This window comes from Antechinus flavipes, chromosome 6 (genome assembly GCF_016432865.1).
Source record: "Antechinus flavipes isolate AdamAnt ecotype Samford, QLD, Australia chromosome 6, AdamAnt_v2, whole genome shotgun sequence".
Lineage (NCBI taxonomy): Eukaryota > Metazoa > Chordata > Mammalia > Dasyuromorphia > Dasyuridae > Antechinus > Antechinus flavipes.
In genome coordinates, this window is record NC_067403.1 from 253,126,393 (window position 1) to 253,147,647 (window position 21,255).

The 21,255-nt window shown below is 66.0% G+C and overlaps 1 protein-coding gene across 3 annotated transcripts in view; it reads left to right on the forward strand.

The window, feature by feature from the left end:
- Positions 1 to 21,255, forward strand: part of DAGLA (diacylglycerol lipase alpha) — a 60,364-nt gene that overhangs the window by 12,000 nt on the left and 27,109 nt on the right. The window lies entirely within an intron of this gene.

Below are 21,255 nucleotides of genomic sequence, written 5' to 3' on the forward strand. Positions count from 1 at the left end.
GGCCCGGGGCTCCCCAGGGGGGAAAGCTTCTCTCTGCCCAGGCGCCCACCGAGGGTCTCCCCACCCTGTGGAGAAAGAGCCGAGAGCCGGCAAGCGCCAGTGGGGACAAGGCCGGGGAAAGCTCTGGGCTTGCGTGTGGTGGGAGAGCGGTGAGCCGGGGCCGGGGCCAGCCTCCCCGTGGCCGTGTTCCCAGGGCGTCAGCTCCCAGTGTTCTTGCTTTCTCATCAGCTTTCCTCCTGGGCACACGGCAGCCGTCTCTCTGTGTCCCAAAGATGGCCCAGAGTGCTGAGGCCCTGGCTCCGTCCTGGAGGAAGGGAAGGGGGCACCTACTGTGTGCCAGGCCCTGTGCTAGCAGCCTCCCAAATGTCATTTCCTTTGGGGCTCACAACAGCCCGGGGAGGTAGGTACCATTATCGCCCCCACTTCTGAGAAGGGGGGCAACAGACAGTGATCCCGTGGCTGCCCAGGGCCACCCGGCTGAGTGCCCGAGGGTGGAAGGGCTTTCTGGCTCCGGCTGCCTTTGGCCAAGGCCTCTGGGTGAGAGGAGGACCCTGGAGTCCCCGCTCCCCACCGGCCCCTCCACCTGGGTTGGCTCGCCCGGGGGGACTCGGGATTTCACTTCCTGTCAGCTTGCAGCCAGGGATGACATCAGTCTTCTCTGGCTAGCACAGCCAGTGTGCGCTCCCAGTCTGCCGGGCCCCGGGCTGGCGGGCGAGCCCATCCCCCGGGCCCGGCGCCCCGCTCCCGGGTGTCCGGGCCGCCTCTCCTCCCCCGGCTCCTCCTCGCCGCCTTTCTGCCTGGAACGCCAGCAGCATTCCTCATTGCCACGGTCCCCTTGGCACCAAGGGCTCCCCTTCTCTCCCTCCCCTTGAATGTGCTGATCCGACACTCCCCAAGTCTCATGATACAAGTCTGGCCCTTGTTCTGGCCTAGACTCCCCTTGGCTGCCGGAGCCTGGGGGGTGGGGGGGGCTGACCTTTCCTCAGTCTGTCTCTAAAACCAGTCACTTCCCGCCCTGGCTCCCAGCTCACATCCTGTCTTTCCTCCACCCCCTGCCCTCCATTCCCCCTTTATTCCTCTCCCTCCGGGGCCTCTCCCAGCCATCTGCCTCCTCTTTGTCCCCCGTGGGACCGCTTCTTCCACCTCCCCCACCCCCGCCCGGAGCCCTGGGCCACCCTCTCCCACCCTCGGACGGACGGCTCCCTGCATTGTGGGAGCCCGAGGTTACGGCCTCGGCTGGCCAGCCCTCCGGCACCGCAGTAATTAGACAGCACTGGATGCCCCTGGTTCTGGCTTCTTGGGGGAGGAGGGGGGGCAGGGTGCGGCCTCGGAAGGAACAGCTGCCCCTCCCAGCCTTGAATGGAGAAGCTCCAACCATAGATAATCCATTTCAGGGACAATGGTGGAAAGCCCTGGAAGCTTCCTGCCTGCCTGCTGAGATAAAGCCGGCAGCCATGGTTGTGGGTCTCACTAATTTATTCCCCAAAGGCCTGGTTTGGGGGGCCGGGGAGGGGGAGCAGCCTGTCTTACCTTTCCTTAAACAGCCCCGAGAGAGGAGGAGCTGGCCTAAGCCTGGGCCGTCGGGCTTTGTCTCAGGACTGACTCATGAGGGGAGCCTGAAACTGAAGGGAGCCCCGAGACTCTCTCTGAACCCCTTGGGAACGTCTCCTCCAGACTGGCTCTCTGGCTCTCTTTTCTCAGACATGGGGCAGTGCGGGGCTCCTTTCTACTGTCCGGTTCCCAGCAGTTCCGGGGCACGTCTCCTTCTGGAGCGTCACTAAGCATCAGAAGCAGGAGGCCCCAGGGCCCCTCCACAGTGTCCCCCGTTTCTGGTTTCTTCTCCGTGATTTCCGTTTGTTGGGGCCAGTCGGTGCCAGCCCTCTGGCTGCAGACGGTCGCTCCTGCTCCTTTTCCCGGCTCATTCTCGCCCATCTTTCCCAACTTTTACGCCCAGCTTCAAACCCCGCTTCCCTTCCCCCCCAAACAATGAGGAGGGCCGTGGGGGGCCTTCTGGCAGCGGCTGTCTGTTCCTAGCCCCCCGTGGACTGTGCCATCCGTGGGGCTGGTCGTGCTGCCCTTCCAGGGCCTGGAAAATGCCTTGGAGAACTTTGACCCCTGCTCCGGCAGACCCCGTGCAGCTGCCTTCCCCTGGCAGGAGCCGAGCTGCCCGCCTTCCCCGCCGGCACAGCTGTTCACAAGTGTTTAACATTAGGCTGTCATGGACTCCCTCATCAAGCGGCGGGAGAGGTGCGTCCTGGGATGTGGAAATTACAGGCGTCCCGCGGCAGCTCCAAGTGGGAGCAGTCGCAGCTCGAGCGAGCCCTGAGCCAGGCCTGCTTTCAGGGCGAGTCATAAAGCGCCCGGGCTTTGGCTAGAGCTGGGCCGAGGGGACATCCTGGGAGCCCGCGGGCCCTCCCCGGGGACTCGGCTCCGCCTGCAGACCGAGGATCACGGAGCCGGGAGCTAGACCTCCTCCAGCCAGCCCCTCGTCTCAGGGCTGGAGAACTCAAGTCACTGGCCCATCTGGTAAACGATGGTCCCGATTCCACCTACCCCCTGCCGTTCCAAACCCATTTCTCTGTCCACCAAACGGACTTCCTGTGGCTGCGGCTCCTCTCTCTTGTATCCTTGACCAATGGGAGCTTCTGAGCTGTGGATCAGGGCAAGTGAGGACCGGTGGCCAGAGCCATCATCCAGGTTAGAACGGCTTGTGGGTGGCCTCCTCCAGGCCACAGCCTTTCCTAGGCCCGGGGCCTGCAGGAAGCCCAGACCAACTGGGGCCCGAGGTTCCTCTTCAGATTTGGGGGGCAGTGGTTCCTGGTGACTCAGAAGGGCCCTCGATGAGCAGGTCCCTCCTATCGTGGCTCCTTTATAACTGGGGGGGTGAGGAAGGAATGGCTTTTATCCCCATTCTCTTGGAAGCTGCCGGGCCCCGGCCCCTCTGCCCCCGGGAGCCTCCTGCCACCAGCAGCCCCGACAGCGGCTCCTCGGGCCCTCCCGGGCAGGCCGGAGGCACAGCCACTCAAGCAGTTGTTTTTAAAGCCCTCTCCCTCAATCCGGGGGTTCTGCGACGCTTGTACTTTCGCCGCCTGGCAGTTGAATTGAGTGGGCTCCAGGTCCCTCCTGCCTCCAAATGTCCAGCCTGGGAACGTGCAAGAGGCCTGCGGTCCACGCCACCGGGAGGGGAAGAGCTCAGTCAGATGGGGCGGCCTCCAGCCACGGTCCTTGTAGCCCCAGGGGGCTGAGAGGCCCCTCCCAAGCAGTCCACGGCTGGCTTTCCCTGGGGGGGCAGGGCCGGCCTTCCCTGGCCTCCATGTCCTGGTCCAGGGAGCTGTGGGGAAATCGCCCCTTTCCCAGCAATCCTAGAGGCCAGATCTGGGAAGTCGTCTTTGAGGTACAAGGTGGACTCCCCAGAGGGCTGAGGGCTCCACCTGGGACTTTCTCGGAATCTGGACGCTTGGAGAAGTTCCTCCTCCTCAGCAGAGCTTGTGGCTGCTCTGGGAATACCATGGGGGGGGGGGGTCTCTGCCTCTGCAAGAACCAGGTTCAAGCCTTGATGGGGAAGGCTGTGGGGGCAGAGGAGAAAGGCCTCGGCCTCCGGGGCTCGTGCTTCTCCAGGTGTGTCAGTAACAAGCATAGCCCAAGGTCCTTTGAGGTGGGGAGGAAAGGAAAGGAGGCCGGGAGGAGGCTGGGGTGCTGAGACAGAGCTTCAGGGGAGCTGAGGATTCCAAGAAGGGAGGTGGAGAGCAGCAGCTCCAGAGGCCTGGAGGCAGGAGATGGCTCCTGGTGTCCAGAGGGAAAGGGAGCAGTGGGGAATGAGTCTGGAAAGGGGGGGGTGTTAGTGGGCAAGGGCCTCGGGGGCCAGTCGGAGGGGGTGACCCCTGGCTTCCTGAGCCGGGCTGCTGGGCTCGGGCCTCTGCGGGAGGGTCTCTGAGCCACTTCTCCAGGCGCGGCGCCCTGGGCGGCAGGGTCAGGATGCCCGGGAGACACCCGACAGCAGGGGAGGCTCCCCGGTGCCCGCCTCGTGAACCGGTCCTGCTGGTTCCAGGGAGTCTCCCAGAAGGGGGGCGGGGGCCGGCGAGCTGCCCTGAAGGAGCCACTCTGTTCACTCCCCGGCTTGAGACCCTGCCAAGTCAAGGCCGTTCTCCCCTTTGGGGCCCTCGGGCCCTTCCCTCTGCTCTCACCCTCCCTTTGGAGCCGCGGCTCCTCCTCGGGCCGGGCCCGGCTGCCCCAGGTTCTCAGCGGGCCTTTCCCCCAAGGGCGAGCAGCGCCCGGGAGGGCTGGGGTGGGGGCTGGGCCAGGGGCTGAGGGCAGGAGTCTGCCTCCCGGGACTAGAGGCTGCGCGGAGGTCAGCTGAGCAAGCTTTGGGTTAGGAGGAGGCAGTTGAGGCCCAAAGTGGGGAAGTGACTTGCCCAGGTCACCCAAGAGGGCAGCAGGAGCAAAGCCCGGCCTCCTCTTGGGCTGGGCCCCACAACCGCCCTCCCCTGCCTTGTGGGCACTGGGAGGGGAAGCAGCTTGGGCTGGGGGAGGGAAGGGGACGGAGTACCTGGGGGGGCGGGGAGTGTCTGAGCTGGGGGGGGATGCCCCATACCTGGGGGGGCGGGGAGTGTCTGAGCTGCCTCCTCCCTCCCTCCCCTTCCCTCTCAGCCGGGGGGCCCCGGGCCGTGGGTGTCGGAGGGAGCCGTGGCCCCCAGCCTGGGATTCCCCCGGCTGACTCAGCCCCTGCTGAGGTTGTTGGCGAAGGTGTCTGGGTGATGAGTGACTTGCACGTCTGCTGAGGAGAAGGAGTCCCCAGAGCCCCCGGGGTGCAGGGGCAGAGCCGCCTCAAGTGGGGGCTCCCAGTGCCCCCCCAGGCTTGTTGCCTAGCTCAGAACCTCCCAGGATCCTTCAGGGCTTTCCCACTGACTCCTGCTGGCCGGGCCTGTGGCCTCCTGGGAAGGGCTTTGTGCGGACTCAGGCTGCACTCATGGGGTGCCCGGGTTCCCCGACAATGAGCTCCCCCTCCGGAGCTCTGGCCGGGGGGCGCAGCTCAAAGCCCCCTCCTCTTTAAGGGCCGCTTCTGCTCCCCACCCCCACCCCTGCCCAGCAGAGGAGGGCCGAGAAGAGAGAGTTCCCGGCTGGCTCCGTCCTCCCCCCGGGCTCTCCTGCCCTGACACCTGGGCCCCTGTGAGCCGTGGGCGCGCGCGGGGCCCTGGGTGGGGAGCTGTTCCCGGCGGGCGGAGGCTGCCGTGGCAGTGGGGGCGGCTGCGCTGTGGCTCCCACACGGAGGGGGGGCCGACGCGCACGGGAAGGCTCGGAGCAGCCCTGTGGGGGCGGTGGCAGATGAGCGGCAGCTCTCCTGTGGGCCGGGCCGGGCTGGCACTAGGCGTGTGTGCCAGTCTGATTGGCCTCCGCTCTGCCACCGCCCGCGGGCACGAGGAGGGGGAGGGCTGGGCTGGCAGAGGGTAGTGGGTGGGGCCGCCTGCAGGGAGGCTGTGGAGGCTCCCGGGGATCTGCCCGTCCCTCACGGGGCACATTTCTGCCCCCTTATCTGCCGCCTCACTTGAGATTCTCCCCCAGTTTCTGTTGGCCCGCTGCCTCAGGGCAGCTCCTGGTCCCGGCTCCTCACTCACCTTTCTGGGCCCCAGCAGGCCCCCGGGCACTTCCTGCCCCTCGGGGCTCGGCCGCCGGGACCCCGGTGCCCACGGCTCGGTTGGGCCCTTCTCAGCCTCCCTGTCGCGGCTGGCACGTGGCTGTGGGGCAGAACCCAGGCTTGGTCCCTTACACTTGCAGTCCTTCTACAGGAAGGACTGGGAGCTGAGGGCACACTCTCCGTGTGGGGACAGGCAGTATAAAGCTGCGTGGCACGTGGCACCCGGGCCTGCCCTCGTCCGGACGATCCTTGGAGGCCATGCCAGCGGGCACGAGCCCGGGCAGCCCTTGCCCTTGTCTCTGCTCCCGCGGCTCCCTCGTTGAGACCTGGTGCCCTCGCCCACGCTGGCGCCCCTCGCCCCGATGCCACGTCCCAGTGACTCCCGGGGAGGGCTTTCCCAGCTCGCTCCCTGGTGCCCTTCTGAACGCGGTTCCGCCCGCCGCTTGTTTCTCGTAACTTCCCTGTCTCCTGCCCCCAGGCCTTTGGGTGGGGGTCCCCAGGCCCCGTTACTTCTCCCCTGGATTGCTGCCAAGCCCCGGCCGCTTTCCCCCAACGACCCGCGTTTCCCCGCGCAGACTCTCCATTTGCCCGCCTGCTCATGGGCAGACACGGTTTCCATTTTGTCTTGTCTCCGCCTGGCACACGGTGGGTGGGGGCAGGGGCCTGGACCACGGCGGGAAGGCTCCGAAGCCTCACGGGGAGACCGTGTCCGGGCCGAGCTTTTGGTGGGAGCTGGCGCCCCCGGGGAGGAAGTGATGCATCATGGGAAGTCAGGGGTGAGCTGGGCCTTGGGCTGCTCTGGTGCAGGAAAAGGCAAAGCCAGCTGGGGACACGCAGGAAGACCCGGGATGTTTGGGGAAGCGGGGGGGGGGGCAGCCCCGGGCTGGCAGAGAGACCGGGGCAAGGACGAGGGCTTCGAGTGCGAGGTCCCCCCGGCCTGGTACGTCCCGAGCGCATCCGAAAGGGGGGCCCATCGCCTGCTCGGGGGGCTCCTCTGGGGCTGGGCTAGACCAGGGAGGGAGCATCAGGACCCCCTGCTCCTTGCCTGGAAGGGGGAGAAGGCAAGGTCCTACCCCCACCCCGGTGATTTCAGCATCCTTCGTGCCCTGCAGCAGCTCAGGGAGGGGCGCGGGCCAGCCTTTGTCCCGTGGCTGGGGGTCGAGGGTCAGCCCAAGACTCCCCTAGTTGCCAGGCATTTCCTCCCGTGCCTCCCTCGGGTTTGCCCGCAGCCGGAAAGCCCCCTCACACCCATGAGTCAGTCTGCAGTACGCACGGGGTGGGGAGGGGCCGAGGGGCCCGAGCCGCACTCGGGTGGGAGCCGGGCATCCTGGGCAGGGAGCGCCAGGGGAAGGCCACCGGCAGAGAGGGGGCCCCGCAGGCCCTGGTCCGAGCCCCCTCCTCCCAGGCAGAGCCTTCACACTCATTCTACCTCTAGCTGTTGTTCCAAGCCAGAGTCTGGCCGGCCTCCCGCTCTACCTGCTGTGGGCTCCAAGGCGGCCCCGCCCATGGGACGGAGAAACCGCAGCTTTCGGTGTTGGACCAGAAAACTGTTTCCCTGACGGTTGGGCCGCAGTTCCCTAAGTCATCGGTCTGGAATCTGGGCTTCTTCCCACCCCCGCCCCCCACCCCGCCCTGCCCCCTCCCCCCAGCTGGTGTCTGGCCCGCCTGGGAGGAGTGAGCCTCCACCACCTGCAGCCTCCCCCGACCCCTGGCCCGCCTGTGCCCACCCCCGGGGGGCCTCTTGTGCCCTCACAGCTCAAGCAGCGCCAGCCCTTCCGTGGGCTTCAGGCCCTAAAGGTCAGGAGGGCACCGAGGGGCTGGGGAGAGCCCAGCGGGCTTCCACACTGGCCTGCCCTGTCAGCAGCAGCAGCCCGGGGAGGGGGGCGGGATCAGGGGCTGGGCACCCCCTTGCCGCTGCTGGTTATCCTGGTCCCTGGCACTGCCAGGTGTGCCCAGCGGGAGCGCCACTGCCGCGCAGCCCAGCCGTTGAGTAGCGGGAAGGGGCAGTTATTGCTGTTTGCTCTCGCAGCGCCGGAGGCCCATTGTCTCTCTGACCTCCCGCCTGGCCGCTGGCCGTGTGCCCGAGGGTTTGCCCGGCCCTGGAGACGCGGGCGAGGGGAGGGGGCTGGGCCACCGAGACCCTGTTCTGCCGGGGCTTCTGCGCTGAGAGCAGATTTTCCCTCCGGAGATCACCATCAGCCGGCTGAGCCATCATAGGCCTGTGACCTTGAGGTGCTAATGAGGCTTCCTTAGGCCTCCAGCTCCGAGAGGGCCTCAAGAGGTCGGGGACCAGAAGGCACCGGGCTGCAGGGCCCGGCCTCGGTCCAACGGGCGGCAAGGAAAGGTGGGAGGAGAAGGCGGAGGCCCCACAGGAGGAGCGGCTCACAGGAGGCCCTGGGGGTCCCGCGGAGGCTCTGGGTGGGACTCTGACCCTGGGACCTCCCCCTTTAGGGAGCCTCCACAAAGCCAGCCCCGAGGCCCCCGGTTCGGTAATGAGGAGTGCCTCAGTTAGCCGGCACCTGCCGGGGCCTCTCTGCCCATCACTTCTTGACTTGCCGTAATATTTTCATCTTTCCAAAGAGAGGAGCCACCAGGAGAGCGTTCTCATCAAGAGGGGGGCAGTGGATGCTGGGGTGAAATCATGGACATTTGGGGGAAAGGCAAGTGGGCGCGCTCTCCTGGAGCTTGTAACTGGGAGAAGAAATCTGCGTCTGATCCGAGCTCGGGGGAGATTTCAGGGGGTTCATCTCTCATCCCTCGAGGGGGATTCTGGGGGCTAAAATTGTACAAATCTGGGCCTGGGAGGGATGGGAAACTCCGAAAGGAAATTCCAGAGGGAACCAAGTCCGAGGAGAGAGAAAAGGGGGAGTTCTCTGGGAAGCTCAGTTTGGTGAACGGGGACTTGGTAACCGGCGGGGGCTTTCAGAAGGGGCAGGGACGGGGGCTGTGGCTGGAGAAGGAGCGGAGGAAGAGGAGATTGTGTGTGAGTGTGAATGTGAGAGTGTGTGTGAGTGTGAGAGTGAGAGAGTGTGTGTGTGTGTGTGAGTGTGTGAGTGAGTGTAGGTGTGACTGTGGGTGAGTGTGAGTGTGGGTGTGTGAGTGAGTGTGAGTGTGTGTGAGAGTGAGTGTGAATGTGAATGTGAGTGTGTGCGAGCGTGACTCGGCGCGGACGTGGCTGTGTTCGTGGTTGGCTCTCGCGTTTCCCGGCACCGCTCGTTTCCTTCGGCGTCCCTTCATGGGCGTCTCCCCGGCTTCTCTGCCTCCGTCACGGCCGCCGTTTCTCACGGCCCAGCCACGTGGCTTTATTCCACGTAGCGGACGGTACGCCTGGCGGCCCCCAGCGGACAGCGTCCCTCTCGCTCCCAGTTCTTTGCCGCCGTTAAGCGCGCTGCTGTAAAGGTCGGGAGCCTCTCTCTGTCAGGGGTCGGCGCTTGGGGCGTGCACTCAGCAGCGCGGTCTCCAGGTCTCCGAGGACGGGCACCGGGGTCGCTACAACTCGCAGTTGCTCCTGGGGACGGTGGTTCTGGCTCACAGCTCCCTTAACCCCGACTCTTGCCCTTTTGGTCAGCTTTGCTCCTTCCCCGTGAGGGGAACCTCGGGGTTAGGGGTCTGCATTAGGGATCTTGAGCCATCGAGGCACCGTCACGAATCCTTTGTAATTCTTCATCCTGGCCGCTCTCTTTGTACCGCTTCTGGTGGGCAGCGGCTCTCGGTCCCAGCCACTCTGCCGGCTTTTGGGAAAAACAAACCCTTCTCGGGTTTTCAGCACAAACACTCTTCCCAAGCCAGTTGCTTCCTTTCTCGTTCTTTGTTTACTAGAAGCCTGTGAATCCCACGTAATTAAAGCCACCGACCTCAGGGACCACCGGCTTCAGAAACGCAGCTTCCCCCAAACAGGTCGGAGGGGCCTGGGCAGCGAGCTGGGGGCGAGGCCTTAGTGAACGCGGCCCTCCGTTCCCCAAGGGGACCCTGACGCCGGGGGGAGGGCTGGGCAAGGTCACGGCTCACTTTCCCCTCCGGATACAGACCAGGACGACCGGAGACGGTCCTGGATGCCCCGGGAGGCCGGGCCTTTCTGAGCCAAACCGGCCCCGGGCGGCCTGAGGCAACACCCAACAGTGGGTTAGGTTAGGGAGCAACGGAGGCAGAGAGCAGCCTCTCACCCAGGCCCGGCTTCTCCCTTCTAGGCCGCAGCCGGGGGGCTGGGAGCCACAGCTCGGGGTGAGGAGGGCCTGGGGTCTGTCGTGGAGGGAGGGAGGCCCCGGGCCTTTGGGAGAAGGCGGAGGAGCCCAGGGGCTGTCGCCGGGAGGCCAGAGCCGGGCAGCGGCTGCCTTGGGGCTGGGCCCCGAACCTGCTGACGATTGGGGCTGGCCGAGTCCAGACCCCCCCAGGCTGTCCTAGGCCCGCTCCCAGACAGCTTCCTCTCTCGTGACCCCCCCTCACTCTGGGGCATGAAAGCCCCTCGAGGGTCCTGCATAGGTTTCTCCCTTGGCCAGAACCCGGCACTTGGGAGGCTGTGAGAGCTCATGTGGCCGCGGCCGTCTTCCCTGTGTCCGTTTGTCCGGTGGCTTCCGCGGTGTGTCAGGGACGAAGCCCGGGCCCAGCGCAGGGCGACCGGGGCTCAGCAGAGCGGGCACTGGCTCTCCCGGTGGGGCCTGGGTACCTGTCCCCCCTCCAGAGGAGGGTCCCCCTCGCCCCTCAGGGAGATCCCTGCAAGCAGGAGTCTGGGCCGGCCGCGCGGCCTCGGTGCCCTGGGCCCTGTCAGGAGAGCCGGGAGGCGGGGGGATGTCGGCGGGAAGCTCCGGCCCCACGGACACTGTGAATGGGGGGGAGGGGAATGAGAGCTCTGCGCGAGGCAGGGGGCCCGGGACCCCATGCTTGCTGCTAGGGGAGCTCCAAGCCGACGCCGTGTTCTGCTTGTGGCTCTGCTGTCCCCGTGACCCCGACCATTCCAGAGCCGGCGGGGGGAGGAGCGACCAGAGCACCAAGGCCCGGCAGGGCCCAGCTGCAAAGAAAGGCCCACTGTCTCAGGCGCTGAGAAACCCGGCTCCCCGGCAGCGGGCGGCCTGCGCGCGGTGCCCCCCGGGGCCTCTAGGCTGCAGTCGGGCCGGGGGGGCGGAAAGGGGAGAGCTGCTCGGCCCCCAGGACTCCGCCCCTCAGCAGGGCCAGGGGGGCACATGGTGGGCAGGGGGCGCCCCTTCCCCCTCCCCCAGCCCCTTCTCCCCTGGCAGCATGAAGCCATAATCCAGACCCTCAGAGAGACCTTTGCCCCCCCCCAAGGAGCTCAGTGTGGCCGCCCCAGGCTCCGGTGCCCTCCCTTCCCAGATAGGGAAACTGAGGCCAGCAAGGAAGCTCTGCGCTCGGACCCCGGGGAGACAGCGAGGGAGCCGTGGGCGAGGAGGGCTGAGCAGCGGGCACCGGCCCCCGGCCGCCCCCCGTGGGGATGAGCTGGGCCCCAGGCCCCACTGCGGCTTCGGGAGCAGAAAAGAGAAAAAAGGAACAAACCAGCTGCAGTCGACCGCGGCCCCCTCCCCCAAGACCCCCCTCCCCAGGCCCCGTCGGCCCCAAGGCGCTGGCCACAAAGGGATCGGGCTTCTCTCTGAGGAGCCTCTGTTTTCTCCTGATGTTCTCACAGTGCCCCGGGAGGTGCAGGGGGCAAATCCCGGTCACGCCAGGGCGGCGGCGTGGGGGAGCCGGCTCCTTCGGGGCCTCGGTTTCCCTAGGGAGGCGGCGAGGCTGGGAGCTTGGCCGGGGACGAGAGCCTCCTCCTCGGGGGGCTGAGGGATTGGGGATCGCTGCAGCGTGCGCCCCTCAGGGTGGGGGAGGGCTCCAGGGGCGGCGCTGCCTGATCGCGGCTGGGCCGTTTAGAGTGAAGGGCCGCGGTGGGAGAGCTGGGGCAGGCGCCCCCCCCCCGGGCCCTCGGGGCCACGGCGTTTTATGCTGCTCGGGTTCCAGGGATGATGGATTTAAAATGAGCATCAGAGGTCAGGTGAGTCAAGGAAGTATCAGGGACCTGAGAGTGATGGGGGATTCTGACCAGCTATGGCCGCCCTTGGCCAGGCAGAATCTGGGGATCCCCCAGCCCCCCCATTGTGGAGAGGAGAGGATTGTGGGGAGGAGCAGCTCTCCCACTTTAGCCTAGTGCTCTCAGAGGCCGAGATCGGACCCGTGTCCTCAAGCTCCTTCCACTGTGCCACTGAGCCCGCGTCCGAGCTGAGGGGGCACAGCAACTGTGCCCGTTGTGCTCTGAGCCTGCTTGCCCACGGCTGGCAGGAAGGGCTGCCAGTTGAATTTTTCCTGAGACGGCTCTGGGAGGCTAGGGCTCCACTCCCCGCCCGTGCTCCCTGCCCACATGTGCTCCCCACCTGTGCTCCCTGCCTGTGCTCCCTGCCCACACGTGCTCCCCCACCTGTGCTCCCTACCCGTGCTCCCTGCCCATGCGTGCTCTACCCCGTGCTCTCTGCCCGTGCTCCCTGGGACGCAGGGCCGGCCCACGCCCTCAGTGCCCGCATCCAGGCTCCCAGCCTCCTCTGCTCCGCGCCAGGCCCTCATGCGGCGTTCCTGCCCAGCCTCGGCCTCTTACAGAGACGGCAGCGGGCAGCCCGTTGCCCTTGGGGCAGCTGAGGAGGCTCTTGTTAGCTGGCGCAACATTTGCCTCCGCGCCCCTGCTCGCTGCTCCCGGGCGGCGCTGAGGGCCGGGTGCGCCCATTGGGGGCCAGACGCATTGAGGGTCAGTGTCCCCCTGAGATGGCAGCAGTGAGGGGGGGTCGGGGGGCTGGGGGGAGGGGGCGCCCAGGAGACCTCCGAGCCCCCCATCCCCGGCCACTGCCCGCAGTGACAGATTACTCAGCTCTTTCTGGCCTTCTGCCTTCTGGGAGGCTGTGCAGACCCCAGCCATGGCCCCTAGTTCTTGCCCCCCTGCTTTCTCCATGTGATTTTCCTGTCCTTGTTCCTGAGGTTCCCTGGAAGGCTCAGAACCAGCCGAGCCTGGGGGGTCGGGGCTTATGTCCAAAGCAGCGTCCTTGTTCTCCCCCCTCCCCGCCCCAGTCCCGGGCTCCCAGGCAGGGAGCCCATTAGCAGCCCTCGGGCCTGGGCCCGGATTTCCCCCCGCTCTGGCAGCGTGTCCCTTAAAAGGGCCATTGCCTGTGGCTTAGCGGGAGCCCCTCCGAGCGCTTCCACGCATCTCAGCCGCCGTGAAAGGGACAGCTCCTCTTCCTTGGCGTCCGCGGCGCTTAATGGTGCGGACAGGGCGGCCCGGGGAGGCCGGGGTCGGGGCCGCGAGGTCGCTTCTGGGCTGAAGGGAACCCGCTGCCCCCTGTGCCGGCTGCAGGTGCGGGAGCCTGGGCCGAGGGCAGCGCCCCCAGACGGCGGGCAGGGGTGGCGGAGGCCCCGGAAGCCCCGGCTGTCTGCCGGCCGTGGGCCCAGCGCCGGACTCGCTGCGAGCCTCAGTTCGTCCGCCTTGGGAAAGGCTCCTGGGAAATGGTTTGATGTCCGTGGGGCGCTCGTCGTATGAAGGAACTGTCAGGAATCAAACGGAAGGGAGATTGTGTTTGTCCTTGGGAAAGACGACCGGAGAACGCCGGGGATGAGTCCGCGCCCTGCTCTCGGGATCCAGGAGGGTCAGCTCTTCCTGTTTGTTGGGAGGGAGAGGGAGCGAGTGCGCTCCTGCAGGGTCAGGACCGCGCCTCCCCGGGGTCCCAAGGCGGCCCAAAAGGCCAGCCAGCTGCCACTGGGAGGTCTCAGTAATGGCTGCCTCCGGGGGGGCCTCGGGGATGGCCACTCCCGGGGGGCCTCGGTGATAACGACCCCTTGGGGGCCTCTGTGATGGCTGTTCTGGGGGGGAGTTTGTGATGGCCGCTCCTGAGGAGTACTGGGGGGAATCACCACCTCCGGGGGGTCTCTGTGGATTGCCTGCCTCCTGGGCAGGCGGCCCTCACGCTTGCCCCGAGGCTCCTTCAGCCAGTCCTGGGTGACCCGCCCTCAAGGCCCCTCCCCAGCCTGGACACTGAGCTGACCCAGGTCCGGCACCTGTGGGCAGCCCCAGTCTGGGCCTTGGGGGATCTTTAGATCAGCCGGGGGGTGGGGAAGGCAGATGTTAGGCAAGAGAAGGGTTTTTGCCTGGTCTGGGCCTTAGTGAAGATGAGGGGGGGAGGGCAGGGGGGAGAGTGAGTGTGTGTGTGAGCCTCGCAGCCCATCATCAGGCGTTTTAATGTGCTCTGAGAAGCTTTGATCACCGTGCTGGGCGGAGGCCAGCCTCGAGGGAGGCTGAGGAGAGGCTGGGGAAGGAAGCGCTCCACACGGCCCCTGGTTCTGCTCCCCCTGGGCCCACAGAGAGCAGAGGTGGGGGGGAAGCTAAAGGCCTGTGGCGGGGAGCTGCTCGGCTGGGACAAGGCCCCCAATTTGCCGCCCGAGTTTGGGGACCTGGGTTTGCTCAGCCCGAGAGGGGCTGGTGTCCTCAGGCTCTGGACCCGGGGCCTCGGCAGGGACCAGGGGGCTTCCTCTAGGGGCCCCTGGGCCTTTGGAAGAAGAGACTGTCCCCAGGGGACAACCCTGGCTTAAACCGGCGAGAAGATAAGCGACCTGGCGGGGTTTGTTCCCGACGGAGATCTGGGGTCAGGGGTGAACCTGGGACCCAACTCTCCCTAACATCTGCCAGGGCCCGGTTGGCCTTCGGACAGTCTGCAAGAGCGGCGGGCCGAGGGCTTGTGGACGCCTGGGCCGGCACTCTGGTCTCCGGGGACGCCCGGGCCGCTCTCGGGGTTCTGGGCCTGCGGGCCCCTCCCGGCAGCAGGGACGTGACACGTGTGTCCTCTCCTCCCACGTGACTGCAAGAAGGGCTCCTGTTACGGACACCTGATCCCCACTGCCGTGTGGCCCCGGGCAGAAGGTTCAATGAAACCGGAGCAGGGCCTCGGGCCCTGGGCTGGCGAGGAGGCGCCCGGGGACGCGAGATCTCGCGGGCTCGTTCCACCCCCGGCCTGGGTGTGAGACAGAGCGGCTCCGGGCTCTCGCTCATGCAGAGGATTCATAGGCAAGAGTCAGGGCCCTTTAGACAGAGGGAAGATCCGAGAGGACTGTGAGCAAATGGGGCGAAGTCGAGGAAGTGGGGGGGAGGCGGCGCTGGCGCGGCCCGTGTCCCACCTTCCTCGGGGAGCCGGCGCTGGGTGAGAGTCCCACTGCAGCCCGCTGCTCTCAGAGGCCCCGAGAGACCCGACGGTCCGGGTTCGGGGCCTCCGGAGCGGGATCCGGGGTCAGGGAAAGAACTCGGAGGTGCGAGCTCGGCGGTTCAGAGATAGGGAAGATGCACGAGAGAAAGCCGAAGGAACCGGTTGGTGCGGCTTGGCGTGGAGCCCCGTGAGGGGCGGAGAGGCTCGCCGTCCTTTTTAAATTAAGGAAGCTTGGAGCGGGCGCCTTCTGTCTTCATCAAGTTCAGGAGGAAGCGGCCCCAGTCTGTTTGCCACATGAATGATTTAAATGAGATAAGAGTTTTCTGACCTGACCTGCACTAACTTCCCCTGATCACTGGACCTGGTGGAAGCCCCCGGCCTCCCGGGCTTTCTGACTCCCATCTCTGCCGCCTTGAGCCTTTCTGGAGGCCGCCCTCAGACCCCCCGCTGTCCTCTGGGGAAATGGCAGCTTGGACCGGCCCATTCCCTCCTCTTCTCTCCCTCTTTCTCACTCTTCGAAGCAAGAGTCCATCTTTTAGAGCTTTTAGATCAGACAAATTTGGCCATAAGTGGCCCGGTAAGGCGGTGAGGCCCCGTAACTAAAGCTCCCCGGGCCCGGGGGCCTTTGAGCCTTGGGCTTGCCCAGCCTAGGATCCCCCTTTGACTGGAGGCCACTTGGTGCTGCTTCCAAGATGGCCCCAGAATGTTCAGCATCTCTTGGCCCCACGTCTTAGGAAGGAGCTCGTTCGGAGCTCACGTGGAGCCAGGCGAGAAGCCCCTTGGGGAATGTGGGATTCGGGGCGCTTCGTTCACATTATCAACGTCCTTCCCTCCTTCTGGGGAAGAACAGAGCCCTCCCCCCCAGTGCGGTCCAGCTCACCACACACGGTTGTCGAGTTTCACAAAAACCAGCCTTTCATCATCGTTACGAGAGGCGCCGGGGGCCTTCTCCAAGGCCCTTTGACGTTTAGCTCCTCATCGCTGGGGGTCCCATCGGTCAGATCGGCCTCGGGGAGGGGATGCAGGCGCTGCCTCTGACCCCCGGTTGCCTGGTTAGTTCAGACCCACACAGCAACTGGCCACCGATGGGCCCTGCGGCGGGAGGAAGAGGCCGAGAGGGATGAGAGCGCGTTTCTGATGGAAAACAAGCCGGCCGGCTTTCAGAACCAGGACGGCCCCTCGCGGAAAACACTTGAACTTTTGAAACCAACTGGGCCACTAGCCTGGAACATAAGCTAGGAGATGAGGAGAGAAAAGGGCCTCCAGGGGAGGGGCCGGAGGACCTCTAAAGACCCCTCTCATATCTCTGCAATATGTTCCTCATTTCCCAGACAAATCCCAGGAAACAAAAGCAGCAGATTCCAACAGAGTTGGCTGGTGTCGGTGACTGGGCCAGCAGCAGATGGCACATTGAGTTCAGTGTAGACAAATGGAAAATAATTAGCGTGAGAACAAGAAGCCGGGGACTAGATGGAACTGTAGTGAGGAAGAGGAGTGGAGGAGCCACAACCAGCCGCCTGGCCCCGGCCCTCCCAGAGGGCTTGCCCCGAACAGGGGCCCTCTGCCCCCCGATTCACCCCCGACCCAGCCCTGAAGTTCCCTGTTTGGAGGATGGGGTTGGAGGCAGAAGAGCTGGCAGGGAAAGGAGCCACCAACTCTGGGTGCTTGAAGCTCTCCGAGGTAGACCCCGTGTCCCAGACAGTCCCACTCCTTGACTCCACCGGCTGATGTTGGAGAAGCTCTGTAAAAAGGCCCTTCTTGTGCTGAATCTGGACCCAGCCCTGGGCAAGATCACGCTGCTTCTGCTCCAGCCCATCTGATGTGTGAAAATCGGCAGCTTTCGGGCCTCCAGCTTGGGTTGAACACACCCGGCCCCAAACCCACGCGAGCGCGCTCTCCTCCCCCCTCCTCCTTCGTTCCGGCCGGTGTCTTTCAGACCCGGCTGGGCTCCCCCCGGCTGGCTCTGAGGCACCTTGGGGAGGTGGAGCGAGAAAGGAGAAAGGCAGGAGAACAGGCCTCGTGGGGCTGCGTAATGGCACTGCCCCGGGGGCTTCTGGGGCATTTTAGAGGGAGTGCCGAGGACTCGAGGTGCATTAAAAATCATCGCGGTGATAATAGCCCAGGAGGCAGTGAGACAAGTGAAGGGCTCCCACTGCGCTGCTGCTGACTTGTCATGTCACCGTGGGCCGGCTGGGGAAGTCTGCCTGCGGTTCCTCCTCTACAGAATGAGAAAAACGCTCGTGAGACTAGGACGAAGGGATGTTCCTGAAGGCCCCGTGGAGGGAAGGAAGACCCTGTCCAGATGGAAGAATGAAAGCTCCGGGGCAGGAAGAGATTGTGCTTCACTCAGCTTCCCTGCCTTCCCTTCCCTTACTCTTGCCATTTATGCATAAAGAATGTAGCCAAGGCCCTTCCTGGGGTGGGAGGAGCGCCCAGAGCCCTCCCGGGGCCAGCTCCCTTCCTAGAGCTTTGGGAGAGTGACCGGCTCCATTGGCAGGTGAAGAAACGCCCCCTCTCGGGGCCATCCATCTCCTCTCCACTTAGCTGCCCACAGTGCGGCCTGGTCTTCCTCTGTCAGGGCTGGTTCTCTCTGTCCACTGGACTCCCAGGCTCTCTGGGGGTGGGGGGGTGAGTTCTCGGGATCGTGGCGCCTGCCAGCTTCTTGAGAGAGTAGCCACGTCCCATCCAGGGCCGCCCGATGGCTGGTGGCTCGCTCTGTTCCCCGTGGGGGACCTCTCCGGGACGGGTCCCGCGACACCATTTTCTCGCGCCTCCTCTGGACGAGGCCCCTTTGCTGAGGTCTGGGGCACAGAGACAGGGAATAGGAACCCTTCTGGAGGAGCTTCCCTTCTAATGGGGGAGGCGGGTGCTGTGAGCTGGAGGGGGGAGAGCAGTTATCAGTCACTGCGTGTGCCGGGGAAGGGGCAGGGAGGGCCCTGAGCGGGCGCGGAGGCTGGACAAGGAGAAGGGACCTGGCCGGGACGGCTGTTGTCGAGGTGGAGCTGAGGGGAGTGAGCAGCGAAGGAGCCGGAGCAGAACTGGGCCAGAACCCAGGGGGCGGGAGCACGGGGGCCTTCCAGAGAAATAGGGGAGTTTGCAAGGAGTGACTTTGGGGGAAAGGGCAGTGAATTCTGTTCTGGTCATGTGGGCTCGAAGATGTAGCACAGCCGGCTGGAAATGGCCAGGAGGCCCTTGGAGAAGCAGGCCCGAAGCTCAGGGGAGGCGCTGGGCCGGGAGAGACAGGCCGGGGGCCGGCAGCACGGAGACGGGAGCTGGACAGCAAGCGAGCGAGGGAGAGGACGGGGCCGGGGGGAGCACCCAGAGCTTTGGGGTGGGCCGGGATGCTGGGCCCAAAGAGACTGAGAAGGAGCAGCTAGAGAGGAGAGAGGGTTAGGAGGACGGTCGGCAGCATCGGACGCAGCAGCCCGGCGAGGGATGAGAGCTGAGAGTGGGCCACGGCACGTGCCATTGAGGCGGGGGCGAGAGAGGGGAGCAGGTAGCCGCGGCCCCAGAACCTTCCCGATTTATCGACAGCGAGGAAGCTCCCTCGGGCTTTGAAGACAGGAGACAAAAGCTCTACGTGATCCTTCCATGTGAGCCAGACGTCCCACCAGGGGTCTCCCTGCTCATGCGTTAGACGGCCACCCCTCCCGAGGGGTGAGTGACCCAGTTGCTGAGCCAGGGAGAGCTGCGGAGAAGTTCGGTGAGAAGAGGAAGCTGGGGGACCAGCGGCGCGCCGTAACAGACTGGGCCCCGGGCCCGGGGCAGCCGCTGGCAGCCTTGGGGCCTCTTTCCCTCTGTGTGCCTCAGTTTCTTCAACTGTAAGATGCAGGAGTTGGCTCAGGTCCTCTCAGTTCCCTGTCATCGGGTCTGTGACCCTTGGTAGCGTGGGCTGCAAGGCTGGGCTTACGGCCCGAAGATCTGACCCCAGGCTTTGTCTGGGTCAGGCTTGCAGCCTCTGCTCCCTCTGTGCTCCCCGGTAACGAAGGCCAAAGAGAGCCTCCATTTGGGTCCGATTCCGTACCCCGCTGGCCGGCCTCCCCTCCAGCCCAGCCCCAGAGAGCTCAGCCAGCCTGGGCAGGGGCGTCTACTCAGGCCAGAACAGAGCCGAGGGAAGGGCGAGGAGTCTCCCCCCACCATCCGTCTCTTTGGGGGCCTGAGCTCCCCGGATTCCCAGCTCCCCGGAGCCGGCCAAGCGAGCCGGCTTCCCCTCTGTCGAGCCCCTTCATGCTGTGACCTCCTTGAAGGTGACCTAGAAAGGAAGCCCCGAGTCCCAGAGGCTCTCCTGGGGAGATGCTGTTCCGCGAACCGCAGACGTTGGCGGGGCCCAGGGAGGGCCTCGGGAGCAGGGGAGACGGGCCCTGCGGGGCAGCCGGCTCGGCACGTGCCTCGAGGCCCCGTTTGGGAGCCGCCGGCCCTCGCGCTCTGCAGTACCAGGGGCGCCTCTCACCGGCCTCTCGGCCCCGTGCCCAGCACGCCGCTCCTCAGGGCGGGCCTGACCAGGTCACCCCTGGGATCCTCGAGCTCCTCCCCGCTGCCTGCGGGATCCGCTTCTTCACGGGCTGCCTCTGAGCGGGGGTCCCGTTCTGTCTCTGCCTCATCCTCCTCCCCTTCCCCAGAGTTCCCTAGACTCACCTGGGCTCTCTTTCCCATTTCCCTCTGGCAGAGTCCGGTGGACAAAGGCCCCCCAGAGCCAGATCCCCGTGGTCTGGGGAAGTCAGGCCCCCTCTGTGGGACCCAGTGGAAAGAGGGGTTCGGGCCCATTGGTTCTAGGTCAGGGATCCTAGGATTCCCCACATCCAGCCCGGGGCCCGGAGGATGAGCCACTTTGGGCCTCTGCTTCCCCTTTCCGGCTCCTCTCTCTGTCCCAGGAGCTCCCAGGGACCGGTGGGCTGCAGGTCAGCCCCTCAAGGGTCACCCTGTGCATCCAGTGACCACTCTGGAGCCCCCAAGGCTGAGTTCGAGCCCCCAGGCTCCGGGCTCCCTGGGCTGGGCTTCTTTCCCAGCCTCCTCCTGACCTCTGTGCTACCCTTCTCCTTCCCAGGAGGCAAGAGGAGGATCTAGTCACAGCCCGACCTGGAGAGGAGGGAGTGTGGGGGGATCACAGAAGCCAGGAGCGCCTGATGGGAGAAGGCAGCTCTTCTCCCAAAGGGATGAGTCACGAGATGGAGCGGCGGGTGTCTGGGGGAGCCCCTGGGCCGCCGAGCCAGGTCTGTGTCGGGGCGGCCCGGGGGGCGCCAGCCTTTCGCGTAGCGGAGCTGGACCCCGGCCGCTTCTCGAGGGAGGCTCCTTTGGGCGGCTCCCTCCCCCACCTCTCCCAGGACGTGGGCAGAGATGGTCACACCGGTGCCAGGATTGGGAGGCATGAGGGTCGCCCCCAGCAGTGGCGGCTCCCCACGGAGAGCAGAGGGCCGGGCTCCCCTGGGCAAGGGGCTGCGGGAGCTCCGGGCCCAGGGCTCCGTAGGGGCCAGGGATGAGCGCCCCCGGCCACGGCCGCGCCCTTCGCCTGCAGGGAGTGGCAGGGCTGGCAGTGCCAGGCGCTTAGCAGGGAGGACTCGGCAATCTCGGCTCACTCTGATGGCTCCCGGGGCCTGCCAGGAAACGAGTAGGCAAACGAGGGGCTGCCAGCCCAGGGGGGCGCTGCCGGGCCGGAGCAGAGGGAAGCGGCGGGTGTTCGTTGGGCTCCACTGGGGCCCGGCCGGGGGGAGGGGCCCTCAGAGTGGCTTCCGTTCCCCAGGCCTCGAAGGGCCCGCAGCCCGTGTGTGTGTGTGTGTGTGTGTGTGTGTGTGTGAGAGGCCGGAGCTCGGCGCCCCTTTGGGGATGAGTGTCTGGGGCTGAGTGGGCGGCTGCAGCCGCAGGGGGCTGGGAGGGCCCGCTGGGTCAGGCCCACCTCTGGGGGGCTCCTGTTTCTGGGCCCCGGAGGGCGGCCCCTGCCTTCCTCAGCACCCTCTTGTGCTCCAAGCTGCTCTGAGCCGGCCTTCAGGAGGAGGGGGATCTCTAGGCCGAGCCCCGGGCCCCTCTGTCCCCCCACCCCCACTCCAGCTCGCTCGCTCTCCCTCCTCCTCTCTTCCCAGAATCCGCACTCGGTCTTCTCAGAGACTGGGATGATGTCACTTCTGGAGGGGGAGTGGGGACGGGGAGGAGGCCGGACCCCGGCTTGCCCACCCGCCCGCTCACTCAGAGGAGCCCCAGGTGACTGGGTGAGGCAGCTGTGCCCGCACCACGCCCCCTCGCCCACCCAGGGGCCATACTGGCTAAATGAGGCGTTCGGCACTTCCCTCTGGGATCCCGCCAGTGCCCATGGATGGGCACAGGCCCCGGACAGGAGGCACCTCGGGCTGGCCCACAGCTCCTTCTTCCCGGGGGTCTCCCCCGACCTGGGTCAGGGGGTTCTAGTCTGGAGGAAACACACTCTTCCCCCGCAGGCCCTTCCTAAGCGCTGGCTCCCCCACGCCG